The 18,910-nt window shown below is 38.6% G+C and overlaps 1 protein-coding gene across 2 annotated transcripts in view; it reads right to left on the bottom strand.

The window, feature by feature from the left end:
• Positions 1-18,910, bottom strand: part of frmpd3 (FERM and PDZ domain containing 3) — a 114,448-nt gene that overhangs the window by 52,411 nt on the left and 43,127 nt on the right. For both annotated transcript variants that reach the window (XM_084719384.1, XM_084719382.1), the window contains exon 2: positions 12,856-12,957. The gene's annotated coding sequence lies outside the window, so the exon portion shown is untranslated. The remainder of the gene's footprint in view (positions 1-12,855; positions 12,958-18,910) is intronic.

Below are 18,910 nucleotides of genomic sequence, written 5' to 3'. Positions count from 1 at the left end.
GTCTGTCTTCTGCTCATCCTTTATCTTGTGCAAAAATGTTCAGTATCAAGACATGTCACTCTAACTGCACATACTTGGAGGCTTACGTCAGTTAGTTCAACGTATGTCACTGACTTTGCCGAAATACATAGAAATGCTTATGTAATTTTTTGTGATTTATTGTGACTTCATGTATTCAGTGCTAATGTGCACATGTGTGCATAGTGATGTAAAATACTGTATAATGAAGATAGTGTCTGATATTACTGTTCTGTGTATCACTTAAATGATATCACAATTGATTCAGAGGACAGGAGATATCAATATGTGTTTGTTTGCACATCTAAGTCATTTTGGCATCTCAGCATGTATGCAGCTCTATCCTTAATCTTTAGTTTCTTTGTATTCTGCTAAAAACTGTCTGTCTGGGATTTAATTTTTGTTTGTTTCTCCACTTCACTTGTCTCTCTCTATCTTGCTGTCTGTGTGTTAATGTGCACACACACGCATATGAATGGGATTATGAGATTTTTAATCTCAATGAGGCTTTTACCTGGTTAAATAAAGGATATATATATGTATGTTCGTGTGGATGCCTCTGCCTGCTGTCAGGCTGATTTCAGAGTTAAATAAAAACGTAGCCACAAATAGCATTTGGCAGGTCCGAGTGCTGTGGGAACTGTGGATCAAGTGGAAGTGTAGTTTTATATTCGCCAAGTTTTGCTGAATTTTGTTTTTACAAAACTGCCAAAAATATTGAATTAATAAAAGTATTATAGTGGAATTGAACAAATCTGTAAATTTGATGTGCTGAGGTAGAATTACTAATGTCAAGTTTTTATGTTTCTGCACTGGTGACAGTCATGACTGGAGGAATTATGTTTTGGGGTTTTCTGTCCATTTGCCCATCTGGCCATCCCATTCTCATGAACTTGATTCTCTCAGCAACCCCTTGAGAGAATTTGGTAAGACTTTCTATAATGTCTTTTATACTATTAGACTGTTATGGTGTATTTAAATTGCTTCATGACTATACTCATAAACACATACACACAATAATACACATTATTATTTAAGATGCCTAAATGCAGAGAGTTACTAGTAAAATCTGTCTACTTTAGGAATAGAACATTAAGGTTTATATGATGTATTCAAAGCAAGAAAAAGACTAAATACATTTTTGCACATGATTATAAAACACCCAACTCATTGCTTTCATCCCACAGTTTGACTATAGGTGAGTTTGGGTTGCCATTATTAATAGGTCTGTTTTGGTTCTCTATAGTTTAAAGAATATTAAAGGGTCAAGACAAATCTGACAGAAGGGCAGTACTTGAAAAAAAGTCACAATTAAATATCTGTGTGCTGCTTCAGCACCACAGACAGGGCCATGGATTTATTAATACACATTACAGTGAAGCTACTGATAATTCACAGGCATGCTCAGGGACAAAGATTGTAACTTACAGAAACATATTCACCTAAACAACACCTCTGCTGCTGCACTCCCTCTGCTACTAGGAGATGAAGAGGGGGGATGACAAATTAACAAGGAGGATGCATTTTGGTCATCTTGCTAATAATTGGAATGGCATCACCCCTCAAATCACTTACTGGTCATAATGCATAATTAGCTCCGTCAGTCAACCTCCAGTTTATAACTTGTCAAGAGCATCCATAAGACACTAGAATTCATTTTAAGTCACATCTCTCATGTTTTATGACTGTGGATATAGTGCACATCCACTGATAAGGCAGCATCGATCCTTTTAATGCATTAAAATGCATTACACTTAATTTACTTTTCTTACCAATGATGAAGCATTATGGAGATGGAGCATGCATTATTATGAGCCCTCTACAGTTACTTTTCAGTCTCTAAGTAAAGACAGCATATTTCTCACTGGAAATTAATCACTGAGATCACACATGTCAATATGGTGATAACTTGCCAAAAATACACTTAATACATTGTATATGAGTCTGGACAGACATGGATGTAAACTGCAGCTTGACTGGTTGGCGGAGACATAAAACCACGAGGGCGTAATTCCAGTTTGATGCCAGATTGAACTTTGCTTCCATAAGTTCAGGCTCATTTTGTTGGCCCGTGGTGGTTAAACGTTTAGAAGTGCCAACAGACTTTTAATAACTTGAAGTCTTCGGTTTCCAAAGATGATACATGCCAAATTCAGAGATTACTGGATCAACAGACTTTGTAAAAACAGAGCTGCATTTCAGTCTTTTGTGTTCATGCATTCAGCCTGCGCTCTGCATCGAGCGTCTTCTGTTCATTTAAATCTTGGAAATGAAGATCCAGTTGGACCAAGAAGAGGCTGCAATGGGAATATAGTATGTTTTTCTTAATCTCGGAAATTCCAGACAAAAAAACAAACAAACAGATAAAGAAACACTGACTATTATCAAACCATAGAGATCATTTATACAAACTGAATATAATTGTATTTTAATTACTGTTGTTCAGTTGGGAATATTGAGTAATTTTCCTGTTTGTTTGCCAGAAATGTGGAACATGTTATTTCTACATATCTTTGTGCCCTCAGAAAGATAACATATTTTTCTATATACAGATAGTATACCTGTATATCTATATGCATTTTATATATAGGGACAAGGTAACTAATTACAAATACTCAAATTACTGTAATTAAGTAGTTTGTGGGTACTTTTATGAGTAGATATTCCAAGCTGTACTTTTACTCGTACTTAAGTATGAATTACACAATGTAATCTACTTAGTTACTTTTAAAAACATAGTTGAGTACTGAGTACACGTTGACTTACATCCAAACATTTCATCTACATTTTAGTAGCCAGTAAGGTGATCTGATAGCAAACAAGCCAGTGGAAACAATGACATACAAATGAAAAACATGCTGCAGCAAGACATGTTTAGAGTAAGGATGTTAATGATCAATCATTAATTGATCACCATTAAGAATTTAACCAATTAAAAATGTTTTCATGGATATTTAATCAAACGTCATGGCAGTAATTGCACTTCATTTGACATTGTTTTGTTGAATAAAGAAACTTAAACTTTAAATGAGAAAAAAAGAAAAACACAAAAAAAATAAAATGAGGAAAAAATGTGTTTTGTATCATATAAATCGTTAATGGTTAATTGATTGTTAGCATTTTCAACTACTGGTTAAGGAAAATACACAAAATTTGCAACCCTAGTTTGGAGAGGTGACTGTGACATCAACAGTTAAAAGTAACTACTACTAAATTACTACTTGTAATTGAGTAATATTTTAGCAATGTAACAGTACTTGTTCTTGAGTACAGATTTTCAGTACTCTATCCACCACTAGTAGTATATACAGTATCTATATATCCATATATTTTGTCTAATCATTATGTAATATGTATTCAGTTATTCATATATCATTAAATTATATGTAATCAAAATCCAGTCCAATCTCTAATTAAATCAGTGATTAAATGGGAACTACAGTGATTTTACATATCAAAGTCAGTTTACAGTTCTTCTGCTGAACATGTGCAAAAAGTGGCTGGCTGTGTAAAGTCCAATAAATTGACTCAAGTGAGGTCACTTGAATCAATGTTGGTTGACGCTGAAAACTACAATTTGAAAATGAAAACGTCTGTTGGTTTGGAGACAGAAACAAGTGACCTCTGCAGCCCACTCCTCATTTTTCTCACGTCTGAGACTGGCGACTTAAGGCTACATTAGCTACTGCAAACATAACACAGCTGTTTGCGTTGCATGGTGAGTAACGTAGGTGCCAGATTTTAAAGGGAGAAAAATATGTGGAAAGAACAGGAAGACATTTTTGCTTCTGCTGCATCAGTTTTGATCCTTTTTTTAAAAAATGACTATTATGAGTCTGGAAGTGTTATGGAATCACAATTCTAAATTTGTGGAGTGCGTGTAACTCAGTGTAGTGAAGGAAAGGTAACCCTCATATGAAAACCTCACAAATGCCCAGATTGGACCACATAAGAGATCATGACATAAACTGACACCTACAGACTGAAGCCACATTGTGGGATATTTTAAATCTCTTGAGAGGTTTGTGCTTTGGGAGGTATTGTGTGACTGGAGCCGAGCTTGGTCCTTTTTTAAGGCAGACAAAAGCAAAGAGATAGAGGGAAGGCTCATAGATGTTCTCATAATATACGTTGGATAACTTGTAGGAAATTCATTTTGATCTGCACACTGTTCCTCAACAACTTACATACTTTTATGTGAAATGAATGCAAGAATTCAATTTAACACAACCTCATCTCACCTCATCGCCTCATAAGTAGATGTTGGTTGCCACTAATTATGTTTTACCATTTCTCAAAATCATCTTATAAAGAAGATTTTATCTTCTATCTAACACCCGGCACAAAGCTGTGGTGCAGGTGGATTTGCTATCTTACACTGCCGGAGTTGCCATTTTTGCCACGTCTGCAAGATGGCAAATGCATTTGCGCCTGGTCTGTGTGGGAATGGGCGGGAGGTCTGAAAATGAAGGCAAAACGAGGGCATGGCCAGGCATATTTGCTATCTTGTGCTCGGCGCGTTGGAGTAAAAACCACTTGCACTTAAGACGAGCTGAAACTTGGTTAAAGTGTAAAGTCTGTGGCGCAGTCAGTCTGTCTGCACAAGATCAAGCACCTGGCGCCTTTAGCCAAAGCACACACACACACATCCAAAACACAAAACACCTTAATTTATGTTAAGTCTTTTCCTCACACTGGAGTGTGGATTAGTAAATTGTCCTTTGAACATATTTTCTATGAGCTATAAAGTGTAAATATTGAAGTTAAAAGTGTGTGGGGGTGTGTGTCTTGTGCTTGACTAAGGCACGCACACACGTCTTCACAATCAAAAAACACCTTTGATTAATGTAAAACAGCGTGTGTATGTGTGTTTGTAAAATTATTCTCACAAATAAGGAATCAGTAATTCTTCTTATCATAATAAAGCCCAATAAATCTCAACAGACCTGTGAAGTGTGCACAAGACAGGATCACAGCTGTCAGATCGTCTTCAACAGATCAGTCACATGACAGCTGGTAGTTTCTGCTCCACCACTGCTTGCAGCTTAAGAACAACAACCGTGTGTGCAAGCATGGAGTCAAGTCTGTCTTCATACCGAGGTGCTAACTAGATTGTGTTGCTGGAAAATTAATAAACAATCACCCTGTCATTTTACGTTGTAATTACAACTCTAATGTAACCTTGTCCCTGATCACTGTAATGTCACTCCTGCTTATCACATCTGTTAGCTATGTTAGCGTTGGTTATTAAGCCAGGTATAGCTTTTCAGTAGCAGAAATGCAAAGCCTCATTTTGATTCACTCACGTTTGCCCCGATAAAGTTACTGCATTACTCAACCCAACACTTCCTGTATCTGTTTCAAATTAAAAGCCCTCGTGTGTTTCAGTGGACAAAAGTCTTTCATTTCTTAGCAGGGCACTTATTGTGAAACATTTGCAGGAACATGTTGTGAAAACTCACTGACTTCCAACTCAACTCTCATTCATTGGCTCTTATGTTCTACTTGGGAGCAGCTGAGTAACGCCTAGTGGTAAAATTTGGTATTACGTGTTCAGTTTGGCTTAATATCCAACTGACCTACAATATTGCTATACTAGCTGCTATAACAAAACAAAAAACAATCTGTATTGGCCTTTTATCAGCTGACAGGGCTTATAGATGATTGGCAATCAGGACCAGTAGCAAAAAACATGATTGTGAGCTTCCCTAGAACATCCCCTAGAGAAACAACAAAATGTGCATAAAGAAATACAGTACATCCAGTACTGTGTCAGTCAGCACAGATATAGAGAATGTTTTACTTTAGCCGTCAGCACTGGCATTGTTTATGAGGCTTCATGTCCTACTTTAGAAGCAGACAACAATAAAACAAGTGTCAGTCACACGGAGCAGCATGTATCCTTTAATTCTGAACATTGTAATGAGTACCTGACCTGTGGATGCAGATCCGACTGTGACTGTGATGTATGTAGTTCACTCAAGGGGTAAAGTAGGACTCAAGCACTTCGTTCTTGAATTCATTAAGATAAAGGGCAAGAAAAAAAAAATCCTGATTGATTTTCAAGAGGTGAGACAAAGTTTACAACACTAAGTAGGGAAATTACATAAACACTTGCAGAGACGGACTAATACCTTTCATCAACCGAGTCCTGTTCACAAGTATATTTCCATTTTTGCTAATCCATTACCACTATGCCTTTAAGCCTTTCACGTGTATTTCTGTATCAGTCACTTCTTTAGTGGGAAAAGTGGATGTCAAGATGAAACTCTCAGAATACATAATGACTTCATTAGTGGTCCTTCTCTGTGATTAATTGGAGTGCTGTGTCACCCAGTGTGACAGAGCCGCTCATTGCCAGACAGTGTTGTGACAGGAGACGAGCACCATGTTGATGAGTTTGGAGATGATCACACACACTCATGTACACTTGTAAGACACACGCACACACAAGAGTAAGCAGCATCGTCATACACATCCTGCTTATTTAAGCATGAAGATCCCTCCGAGATCGAGTAAAGGATTGCGGAACAAGACGTGGCCTAAATCCAGTCAGCTTCTCAAAGACAGAACGATGTACCTGTGATTGTCTGATTGCACTTTCACTGTTTTGCCAGCAGTGATTAGCAACAGCAATCTCTGCTTCAATATTTACCACGGATGTTGATATCAACATGTTGGCACCCACTCAGCTGTGTTAGCACCCTAAAGAAACTGGCATCTCTGTATCTGAACAGTAAAAGACAGAAAGATATCCGTGGGGCCTCAGAGCTTCTGTGCTCAAGGGGCCAGAGATAAGAAAATCCACTGCGTTTGAAGGCTGCTGTAAGCTCACCATCACAGAACATTCATCTACAAGGAGCAGGAGAGAGAAAAAAACAAGCTGTATCCACTGTGTACAGAAAGCAGAGAGAAGAAGAGATGGAGTAGTTGAAGCAAGCGCAAGTAAATGTTACACAGAGAGGCCAGGGATAAAGCGAGACAAGGGTCACAGTGTCGAGATAAGAGGAATCTAGCAGAGGCCGAGGATCAGTCTGCTGGTTTTGAACTGGTAAATGCTCCCCACTAGGATATCCAGCCTGGGCTTTGATGGGTTTGCCCGATTGATGTTGGCTCTACAACTTTGAACAGGGTGTCTGGAGTTGGTACGGCAGGGAAATGCATTGTGGTCCTGCAGTACAGATCAGTTCATTGACTAGAACTGTTATTTAATCAGTTTGATCAATACCACCAGTGAATCAGGTCACCACATGTATTAGTAACAGAGCAAAAATGTAAAAGAGAGCTCTTAACTGCAGGGGATTGATGTTTATAACTTTGACTCAGTGTTAACCAGCAGCTTCACTTTATTAAAATACATCTATCTTTGATGGGAACCTTTGAAAATATTTGAAACAGCCTCAGAGCAGGTCTTTAACCTGTCTCTGGGTGGTTCAAACAGGTCGGTGGCTCTGTGGGGTCCTTGTTAGCGTCCATTAGCTTCTTATGTCGCTGAGCCTTTTTTGCAGGTAAATCACACATTTTTCCAGATTTGGTAAAAGCGCACACACTCTTTAGTCAAGTAGAAGTACAAATTTTTAGGTAAACAGGACTGGTAAAGGTAGAAGTGCTGATTTAACTTCTTTACTCAAGCAAAAGTGGAAAAGTACAGGCTCTGAAATGTAAACGTGAAAGTATAAAAGTAAAAAGTAGCCCTCTGACTGATATTTCTACCGGCTGTTTCTGTGCAAAGCTAACTGAAACTCACATTTTCTAGACAGTCAAGTCTCCCTCTCTTGGTGTATGTCTTGTTATGTCTGTCAGCCGTGATATGCGCTGATGGATACACCAAGGAAGAATCTTTTCTGTGTGTTATTGTCCCGTTCAATTAGGCTGAAGTCGGTTTTGATGTTGGGAAGGTGCTGCACAATGATGCAAAATAAAAATAATCAGTAATTGCTCTAAAATGCATTAAAACTAAAATAACAAGCCTACAATAATCAATATTTTTTTAAACAATTAAAATACCTTTATGGTCATTTTAGACCTTAAGTTATTTGTGTACGTATCAAAAGTTGTGCAGCCAATCAGCATCCTAGGAGGGACTACAGGCAGCTACAGGTGTGGTTTTAGGTGTGATGACAGTGAGAAGGGTCCATGGAAACACTAATCTGATTGGTTGAAGTTAGCCTATTGTAGATGTCATAGACAGATGATTCATCCAATCACCTGCCAAGTGTTTTTTCAAAGTGCCTGCACATTTCGTAACAGTTTCTAAGGATGACTTCCAGATGGCTGTGTGTAACTAACCATGCAACGTGTAAGTTTAATCCTCCCCGTTCCCCCCAGTAATTCTTACCAAGGTTATTGTCACCCCAAACATGGTCTTATCCTAAACCTACTCAAGTAGTGTTTGTGCTTAAACCCATCCAAACCGTTAGTGTTTTGCAGTGTTAATTATGTGTTAAAAATGTCTTTTGGCAGCTCAGATACATGTGCTGAAGGGTTCCCTGCACTTCAGTATCAGACGCAGAGGGGTGACAAATTGTCAGCATGTGATGAGTTGGTATGAGAAGTGGTTGCAGTGAGAAATGAGCTGCAGAAAGTAAGGTTAGAGTCCAATAAATTCCATCTTATTCACATTTGCATATTGTCTATGAAGTGTTTCTGGTGATGTAACAGTGGCTTATCTGTACCTCAAACTTAATCACTACCTGATCTGACAGTCTGAGCTATTCTTTGTCACCAGTATGCGTTCACATACTTTCAGAGATCATTAAAAGCGCAGGTAGCAGATCACATAGGAATTTTCCAGCAAAAAACATCAGTATGCATACCACACACGGAGACACGGGTTGAAAACAAACTCGCCTCTCTTTGCCTGTGATAGCAACACCTTCCATATGCTTGAATAGCTGTTTATATTCCCCCTGGCAGATCACACAGGATTTTTTTTTTCTTTTTGCTGTATCTGTGTTGTCTATCCCCGGCATGCCAGGTCCTCTGTGGCCTTCTCCACTCAGCACAGTTTGCTCAAATCTCTGTGAAGTGGTGAATGACGCTGGCCTCTCTCCTTCAGCAGTAGTACCGAAATATTAAGGAGTGGCACTTTCTTTGTGGAATGACACAATATGCAATTAGCTGTGAAACTAGAAGAAAAAGTTTATTGTGTTTGCTTAGAATTTACATGAAACTTTTTAGCTATGCAAATGGTATGCCACCACATTGGTCCACAATGAAATATCTCATACTTCAACTATTTGATGGATAGCTATTAAAGTTTATACAGATTTGTGTAGGGATGTACCAATAGACTGGCCAGAGGTTCTGCGTGACTGTCCCTGACTGGTGATCGGTCAGCATCACATACCTGATTCTGTGCTCATCATATTCACACACACTGTGCACGATGGTCACATCATGCGTGCAGCAGACACTGACTATAACGTCACACCCACAACAGCGCTGATCACAGCAGCACACACTCAGATACATGGTTGCGTGAAGTCAGTATTAGCAGCAGATTCCTAGAAGAGGATAAAGACAAGACAGACCGCCAACAAGGAGACAGAGCAGCTGACAGTGTCGCCAAACAGCGGTAAACTTTCTAGCTCTTCAGGCTAATGTTAACCAGCAGCAGACTACTGCTCACAGACTGACAGCTAAAATCTCACCTCCTGTTCTGGCTGAAGAATAAACACCCTGTGTTGATGTGTCTCCTCAGACACTTTCTTATCCTCCTTTAACTTCTGCTTCTGTTTTTCTCACTGCAAAGTTTTGCTTCAGCAATCAGTTGCACCGTGTCAGTGTCTGGTCTCTTTACATCTGCCTCCACACGAGCTCACATGAAATCATGTCTCGCAGGATCCTATGAAATTTTGCGAGATTGTGTTCCTTCTGGTACATAATATTAATATAACAGTATAATAAGGCTTGGCTGTAATCTGGAGCTCTTTTGGAGAAAATGTATAAGTTATTTAATAGGCAGTTTTTTATAATGAACATCCAATTTAATTTTATAAGAAAAATTGCAAAAATGGTTGTGAATGCTGCCAATTATAATTATTGGAGAGACTGAAAATCAGAATCATCCAAAATCGGAATCAGCAGGTCAGACCCTTAAAAAAAAATCAGAAATCGGAATCGGCCAAGAAAATTGGAATCAGTGCATCTCTAGATTTGTGGTTGCAAGTCGATAAACCACCAGATCACTTTGCTGATCCTCTTACTTTTTCTTCATCATGAGCTCTACATTTATGATTTGAGTGAAATGTCTTAATGACAGTATGATATATTGTCATAAGTTTTGGTATAGACATTCATGTCCACCTCAGGATGACTTCTACTACTTTTGATGATTACTTGAGTGTCATAGCACCATCATCAGGTCAAAATTTCCAAGTGCTACTCACAAATTAAGCTAAGGTGGTGAACATGGGAAAGTTGTGGAACATCAGCACGTAGGCATTGTTTCTTTGTCCTGTGACCATGACAGCATGCTGATATCAGCATTTAGACACACACAGACACACACAACCACATCAAGCAATTGCAAAGCTGACAATTACTATTTCACCACTGAGAAGCTGACCATGCAACTCCCATTGTGCAAACAGAGTTAACCTGTCAATGCAAAGACAACATAACTGAAGTCAGGATTTCCCCCAGCAATGATGTTAGGCTTTGTCTTTTTTGATCGGGGCCCTCTGTGGGCCAGCAACGGATGGATGGAGGCATTAAGGTGGGCCCTATACTTTCTGTGATGAGATAATCATGGGTGGAATCACAGAATTTAGATTTTTACAAAGCTGTAACACAGGTTTCATAGTACCCCACATTAAGTCAGTGTTAAAAGCTGAAAAGATTCGAAAATAAATTTCTCTAATGCTTAGGCTTGGTGGGTGGTCAGCTTAGGCCTGATGGGCCACCAGGCTTGCGATTCACAGGGGGAAACCCTGCAGCTGCCTATTATAACAACAGTTTCCTCATAAATGCGTGAGAAGCATTTATTTACTACCTGACAACAATTAGTCCTACCTATGTTTAAAAAGATAGATGACGGCCATGATAAAAATGCCATAGAATAAAGACATTTTTTTGACTGTACTCTATGTGCTGCTGCTGTCAAAGCTGTCTGTCACTCAAACATGCCTGCACATTTTGTCTCCTTACTTTTATCCAGAAGTGGGAAACTGGCCACCAAAATCCAGCTTGTGCCCAAAATATATACATCCTGTCCACATTCAAAACAAATGAATGCCATACTTTGGTAGTCACACAGTATACACACTGAACTCACATTCACTGTGGGTGCTCAGCCTTTTCAATGAGTGCTCAAGCACCAGAGTACCCGTGTGATTGGAGCCTATGGCACAAAGCTTTGCTGTCCCTAATTACATCCTCACAGAGCTTCTAGCATGGCTGTGAACTCTTAGTTTAGCTGTGCGATAATTACAAAAGTGAGTTGCTTGGGCTGTCTGTGGGAAGTATAATTAATTCTGCAGCAGAGATAAACATTTTTACACATAACCACCCTGCCAAGTTACACTGCGAGTGCTCTGTTTTTTGACAGGTCCTGATAGTAAATATTAATAAATAAAAAAATCTTAACATCTCCCAAAGATGTCGTAAGCTCAGCATGCTGCCCACTCTCAGCTAAAATGGAAGAGATGCAACAGGGTTTTTCATTCCAGTTTTGCCTGATACTGACCCATATTAATTTGTTGAAAAGCAAGGTGATAAAATATGTGGCAGTGATTCAGCATGGAGGAGGTCTTAACAAGCGTAAGTGGCCACCTCTCAGAGACAATAAGTGGGCCCATGAGCTGATTATAATCCCCAAGTGCTGTGGGGATAAACAACATGTTTTTGATGTTTGTGAACATTGTGTTTCATATGCTAATAAGGAAAGCTTCCAATTGTTTGTGAGCATTTCTTTTTTGCAAAATACAGTGTTGAGTATATTGTGCTGCATTGATACAATGAAGGAACAACTCTGGAAGATATCTAATTCTAAAATTGAAAAAGCATTAAGATTAAACATATTTATAAGAGTATTTTAATTGCACACACAGTACATTTTCACACAATAGCTTGTGACTGCAGCAAATTTGATTACTGTATTGACTGCAGTCATTTGCTCTGCAGCATTATTAAACTCCCTCACACACATCCTGTTATGGCAGTAGCCACTGGCTGATGTACCTGGCTACAACAGAGGACCCACCACTCTGCATCAGCTCTCTGCTCACTGGCATGGTTTCAATGCAGAATTGCAGATGTGAGCAAAAGCTGCAGAGGACACACAAGACTCAAACAAACCTCTGCTGCTGCACGTATGTGATCACACCTTCACAGCGATATCATGACAACAGAGGCTTCCCCTGCAAGACAGAGTTCATAACCTCTAAGAGGATATAACTTATGTTTCTTGAGAAAGACGGAGAGACTGAGAAGGTTAGAGGGTAAAGCGCTGGGAATAATTATGTGTGACTCTTTTAAATAGACCATTAAAGCAGAATGATCAGTCAGCAAGAAAGAGGTTATGCTTTTAAGCAAAATTTAACTCTATAGCTTTTGCCTATGGCTCACATTGATAAAGGATTTAGTATTTAATCCTTGTAAGATGAGGTTTTATATCCCTTTGTTGGATCAGACTGAAACGGAAGGAGTTTGAAATCTTTCTTCACACGATTCATGTTCCATCTAATAGTCCTTTTAGCTTTGAATTGGGTTTAGCTTTTCTGCTATATAAATGATCTCACTGTTTGATATTAACGCAGGGATCCTTCAGGAACTGTGCACAGCTTTGGGTTCATAAAAATATGAGGAAAAATGGAAGGCAGAAAGTGTACTTACAATCTCTGAATGCTGACTTGTGGATAGGGTTGTTTTTTTAAGCAGAGATCTCCCTCACACGCACGCACACACATGCAAGCGTCTGGTCGGTGGTGTGTGTTCCTGTTGAGAGACACAAAAACACAAAAGAGTTTAATGCTCACACACTACAGTAGATGCTGAGCTTGAGTGTTGGTGCATAAAATGGCCCTGTGAGACAGAGAGAAAAACAGGAATTACACAAAAAATTTACATAGTGTTTGCTTTGAGTAATAGATTTGTATTTAAATACAAGACCAGAGTGTATCCAGTCTTTGAGGGTTTGAGGCCATTGACATATATTGAGACAATATGACAGCTTCTAAAAAGTGAAGCCAAACATCTCGATTGCCCCTGGTGGCTGGTTGCAGTATAGGTCATAAACCTATTAACTTCTCTATTTTAATAGATAGGACATGGGCCAAAGTTTGGTTTTAATTAGTTATTTGATTATAGAAAAATGGGGTTTCATGTCATGATTGACAGCAGGAATGGACATGAACTCGACAGCTCCAAACACTGGACACTGTGCAGACAAATGACGCCACCAGAGCAACAACCTACTCAGAGTATTAGTTACTTTTAAAGATTGAAGTCACATTCACCTCTCCGGACTAGGGTTGCAAATTTTGGGCATTTTCCTTAACCAGTAGTTGAAACCAATTATTAATTACCAGCAATTATTAATAATAAATAATAAGATACAAAACATTTGTATTTCTTTCTTAATTTTCTTTTTTTTTTTTCATTTTTTCCCCCTAATTTTCAGTCTAAATTTCCTTATTTAAGAAATGGCTCCACCAGACAAAACAACGTCAGATGAAGTGCAATTACTGCTATGAAGTTTGATTAAATGTCCTGCTGCAGCATTTTGTTTTGTTTTTCATTTGTACGTCATTATTTTCATCGGCCCATTTCTGATCAGATCACCTTACTGGTGACTAAAATGCAAATGAAAGGTTTGGATATTAATCAAACTGTAGTGCTCAAACGTGATTTTAAAACTAAAAAGTTGGCTGCTTTGCTGAAATTCAGTTTCACAGGTGTGTTTTTCACATTTGATACCACCATTTAAACACCACCTTGTTTCACACTCTTTAAATTTTATTGCTAATAACTTGAAAAACCAGTGTTGTGATATATAGTTTATTAAAACTAGAGTGTAAATGGTGTTTGACTAGAAATTAAGTCTGTTTTGCATGAAGTGATAATAAACTATAATTATACTATATGTGGCTAAATGCTGAATTTTCTCTTTGGCGCTATATGGCTCTCCCTTCCTTCCTTTCTCTAATTAGAAATGAGATCACAAGAATATTTTCTAATAAGGGTGTTGACCCTCACTTGGATAACTCAGTAGCTGTTTATCAGGCTGTTTGCATACTTTCATGTTTCAAAGTAATTTATTCAAGCTCTCCTTTACTTATTAGAGGACATAAAAAACTATAACCTACGTGCCTGACCACTTAAATGTTCACAAAGGTCTTTGTGCTCAGGGCACAGATTGGTGTCAGGACATCAGTGCATAACATTATTACACAGATGACATTGTTTCAACAGAATATAACCAGTCAAGTGAATTAACAATGTCAATAACCAGACTTTGAAGGCTGCTTATTAAAAATCAAACAGTGACTCAACTTATTGCTCCCCATTAACCAAGAAATCTGAGAGGTACTGGGCCGTCTTGACACTGTCCTGCAGTCAAACCTTGTGTTTTCATTCCATCAATCCAGTGTGAATGCAAGTGTCTGGAATGCAGCATTGCGTCCATGTTTATTAACTTGCAGCCTTTTTCTTCCCTGCTTTTCTTGACCCATTGCTGCATTCTTTGGCGCATTACCACCATCTGTAGATCGGTGGAATAGTTTAAAATCATAAGCAGGAATGTGGGCCGTGTCCTTGGGCATGTGCACGAGAACAACAAAACACCAACTTACTCATGAAAACATATAATTGGTCAAAAACGCCACAGGGCACCTTTAAGCTTTGCTCAGTTAGTGAAAATGAGTCATTCTCTTCATATAGTAATATTTACCTCCTGTGTTATCATTATTCCACAAGACCAGATTCTTGCCAATGCCGTTTTAGTTTTGTTATCCTGTTTCCTGGTCTGCGTGACCTTGAGCATTCATGTTGCTGTGTGTCTGTTTGTGTGAGTGGGAGGAAGCTCATAAGTTAGTCTATAGTGTGTATCTCCTTTCAGGTTGTGGCTGCAGCTGGGCAGTATAAGTATCCTTTGAGGGTGAAAAATCTCGTTTGTTTATGCTGAAGATGCGAGCCAGTGTCCATAGCAACTGAAACATTATGTCCCTGCGCTGATGGTATCCTGCTATGACAGTTATGATGAACATGATGGAGACTAGTTGATCTGAGATTGAGATATTTCAAGTGTTCTCCTTGTTTGCATGTATTTTGATTATACTGTCATGTCTCTGTTTTGGTTTTTGTTTGTCTGCTTTAGCACTCATTGAATGTTTGAGGAATCCTTCTCCTTATGCTGCCTTTTCTAACATTATTTCACACATTTTTTCGAATTCTTATAGTGGGTCTCTGCGTGCTGTTTTGGGCGTTCAAGCAAACTCAAACTGAACTATTTTAAAGTCTCATGATAAGATTTTGAAATAACCAATGACACTCCAATCACTAAAACATGCTCAAATTGAATATTTCATCACATTTTTTATAATGACAGGCGAACTGAAATTCTCCGCTCTTGTTGAGTATAGTGTTCCAGTTTTAATGGGCTGAAGAACATCCACACTCATTTCATAATTGCACAAATGATACGTTTCAAAGACAGGCTGCCTGCAGCTTTGATCGTGCGAGGCAGAAAGAGATGGAGACTCACTGGAACCTGGAGAACTCATACATAACAGTTTCCCACTGCTTCTTACAACTGACCCAGGAGGCTTCTTTTTTTTTTTTTTTGGCACGTCGAATGGAGAATCCAAGATAAGAATCAGATCTGACATAAAAGTAGGAGGATATTAATTAGCACCAACTAGGCCCAGTGGTGATTCCTGTAATAGTAAGTAAACGTTTCATTAGCTTGCATGTTAGCAGGGTCCAGTTGCCGCAATGGACACCAAAGCCGATCTGTTTGTCCAGAGGCGCTGAGGCTTTTTTTAGCTGCAAGTGTCAAAAGAGCACTTACACAACACAGAGCTGGACAAAGCAGTGGGAAGAAAATGTGGAAATGCTGGACACAAAGGGGAGTGACAATTCACAGGACATTTGCATACATTGTTGACCTCTCTCTCACCATTCATGTATTTAAACTGAGGCACAGTCGCTAATCCACAGATAATTCAAGCAGAAAATAGCAGATAGAGTGAGAGAGAGAAAGAATATCCAAAGTTGAAGTTGGATAAGCCTATTTATTACTCTGTAAGTAGGATTTGCATTTTAGAACAGTTTTAAAGTTTTAAAAAGTATGGAAAAGGTAAAGAAGCTTGGATTTTTCTTTCTTTATTTGTCACCAGATATTGACACTGGAAAATAAAAAGTCATAAATTCTGATCCACAGAATAGTTGACTATATATCGCTCACCAGGAAGCATGAAGCCTGATTGCATCATGTGGAAGTTATGACATGTTGGGTTTCAGTGCCGATGACATGCCAATTTATATTTTGTCTCTGTCTTATTTTTAGTCCTCATTATAATATCATCGTCATTATTTTTATCTCCTATCTCACATTCATAAGTCATCCCAGTTGCATCATAAATAGCATCATTGGTGTCTAGAAGTGTGAAAAAAGTGTATAAAATTGTACTGCTGGAATATATAGTTGAATAGAATGTGTTGATTATTGAAAAACAAGCAATCAATTGTGTTTATTGACTTTCACTCATAATTACACTGCAGATGTTGCAATCAGTGACCATTTTACATGTGTCTGTCGTGTGTACTCCATCTCCAAAGCGTACAGACAGACTTTTATCGACAAGTAATCACCAAAAGAATTCATTTTGCTGTGGGTTCTGGTGAGAGGCTCGTGCTCATGACAGCACAGGATGTGAGTATTAAAGCTGCAGTAGGAAGTTTATTTTTGGTATCACTGGGCAAAAAGTCCACATTAACCTTTAAGCACCATGTAATTGCAGTGGTCTGAGAGAAAACTAGACTTCTGCCGCACTTCTTGAGTTTGTTTTCAGGCTGTAGAAAATCTAGCCTGTGACAGGAAACTTCGGCCAATCACAGGTGAGTCAGTTGATTGTTGAGGTTCATTCTCAGGTTGGTGGCTCCCCACCCATGTCCTAGGAATGAGACTCAACAATCAGCTGTCTTTTTTGATAATCACTTAATGCATCTTTCATGGCGTTCTCCTCTGTTGAGTTATAAACTCTCCATGAATTGATGCACACTTGCTTCTGCGCTCAGATAATGCAATGAAAACTTTAGTTTAGCTAACCAAAGTTAGCTATTATTCAGGAAAAAAATTCCTATATGTGGTGCAATAACATTGGGAATACTACCTTTACCTTTTTAATGAACGCAGCATTATTTTTTTCATATATTTCTCATATTTTCATATGTTTACCATAGAGAATTCATATTTCCAATGCAGAACAGAATCTTTTAATATATAAAACATTTTTTATATATTTATTGCCCAATATACCCCAGTTAAAAGGTGGAGGCTGGGGTTCAGTTCAGAAAAAGTTTAGAGGTTTAAAAATGAAAAAAAAAACAGAGAGAGAGAGATGAAAAGTACAGCTGTGGCAATATATTTCATATATGTCAATATTTTGATGTTTTGAAGGCACAGTTCCATTGGTAACAAATATTAGGGTTAGAAAATATTTGCTCGATTTATTGTAATATAAGCCATGCCCACTTCTGGTCCTCTGTCTGAATACAGATATAGAGACAGATAATTTTGCTGATTGAACAGATACAGATAATGACGTCTCTGTGCACCGTACTGCGCAGTGATACAGTTTGTGGGTGTATTTCAGTAAAAAGAAAATAGTTTCGACATGGAACTGCTCACAACAAGGTCTGCAAACATGATATCTCCAAAACTTCGCAACTCAAACCAAAACTATCTAGATGGATAAATAACACTACAAGCAAGAAGAGAAAACACGTTTCTGATTTGCGGGTGAACTGTTCCTTTAAGCATCTGACTGAAGGGGAGTCACTGTAAACACTGAAAATAATAACAGTTGAAAATGAATAGTAATTATATGGTTTTGTATTCATGCCAAGAGATTCTTTAATATTAGCATGATGACGTGCTCTACACAATCTCCAAAGCCACAGATGTTTCCACTTCACCGTTTGGTCCTTTTCTTCAGTGGCCCTGCGGATCCCTTTGTTGGTGTGGTGTTTTGTATTCTGAGAAGACATTTGCTCAAGTCAAGTGAATTGTACTTTGTTTCAGGTTCAGCCAAGTGAGTGTTTAATGTATTGCCAGGTTAGCTGCTGCTTTGCTCTGTTGAATTCTGAAAGAGTCAGATAGTCAGGCCTTTGCACCACCTCGCATTAATCAATATCATAATGTACAGCATAATGTATAGCATTCCCATCTCATCCCTCTCTTACCCCAGTTTCTTCTACTCCAGTAAATAATGCTTATTTGTCTCCTCTTTTTTTTTTACACATTCATCCCTGCTCACTTTAAATCTCATCTCTCATCCTCCATCCATTGCCTGACTGGTATATTCAGTAAACAGAGCCTGACCTTTTGTCCATTTCATTCTGACCAGAGCCCTCTCTGCATTCTTCACCCTCTCAGCTCCTCCCTCTATCCCTGGACACACTTTGTAACACTTCTTATTTGTCCTGTGCAAACAGTGTCTGTCTGCACCAACTTCTCTCTGCCTTCTTGTCCTTCATACATGTCTACAGAGGTTATGTCTGTGACCAGGGCAAATACAGCCTGGGCTCTGTGCTCTCTTAGAGGTTTGATCATATCATACACACCTGCTGCATTGAAAAAAATACTCCATATTGCTGTCTGTTTTAACCTTTACACTCAAACAAGGTCAGCTGGGGATGCGAGAAGTTCAAACAACCAAAAAAAGAC

Source organism: Lutjanus erythropterus, chromosome 5 (assembly GCF_056507025.1).
Source record: "Lutjanus erythropterus isolate fLutEry1 chromosome 5, fLutEry1.hap2, whole genome shotgun sequence".
In the NCBI taxonomy this organism is placed as follows: domain Eukaryota; kingdom Metazoa; phylum Chordata; class Actinopteri; order Lutjaniformes; family Lutjanidae; genus Lutjanus; species Lutjanus erythropterus.
This window is presented reverse-complemented; position numbering and strand designations above follow the sequence as displayed.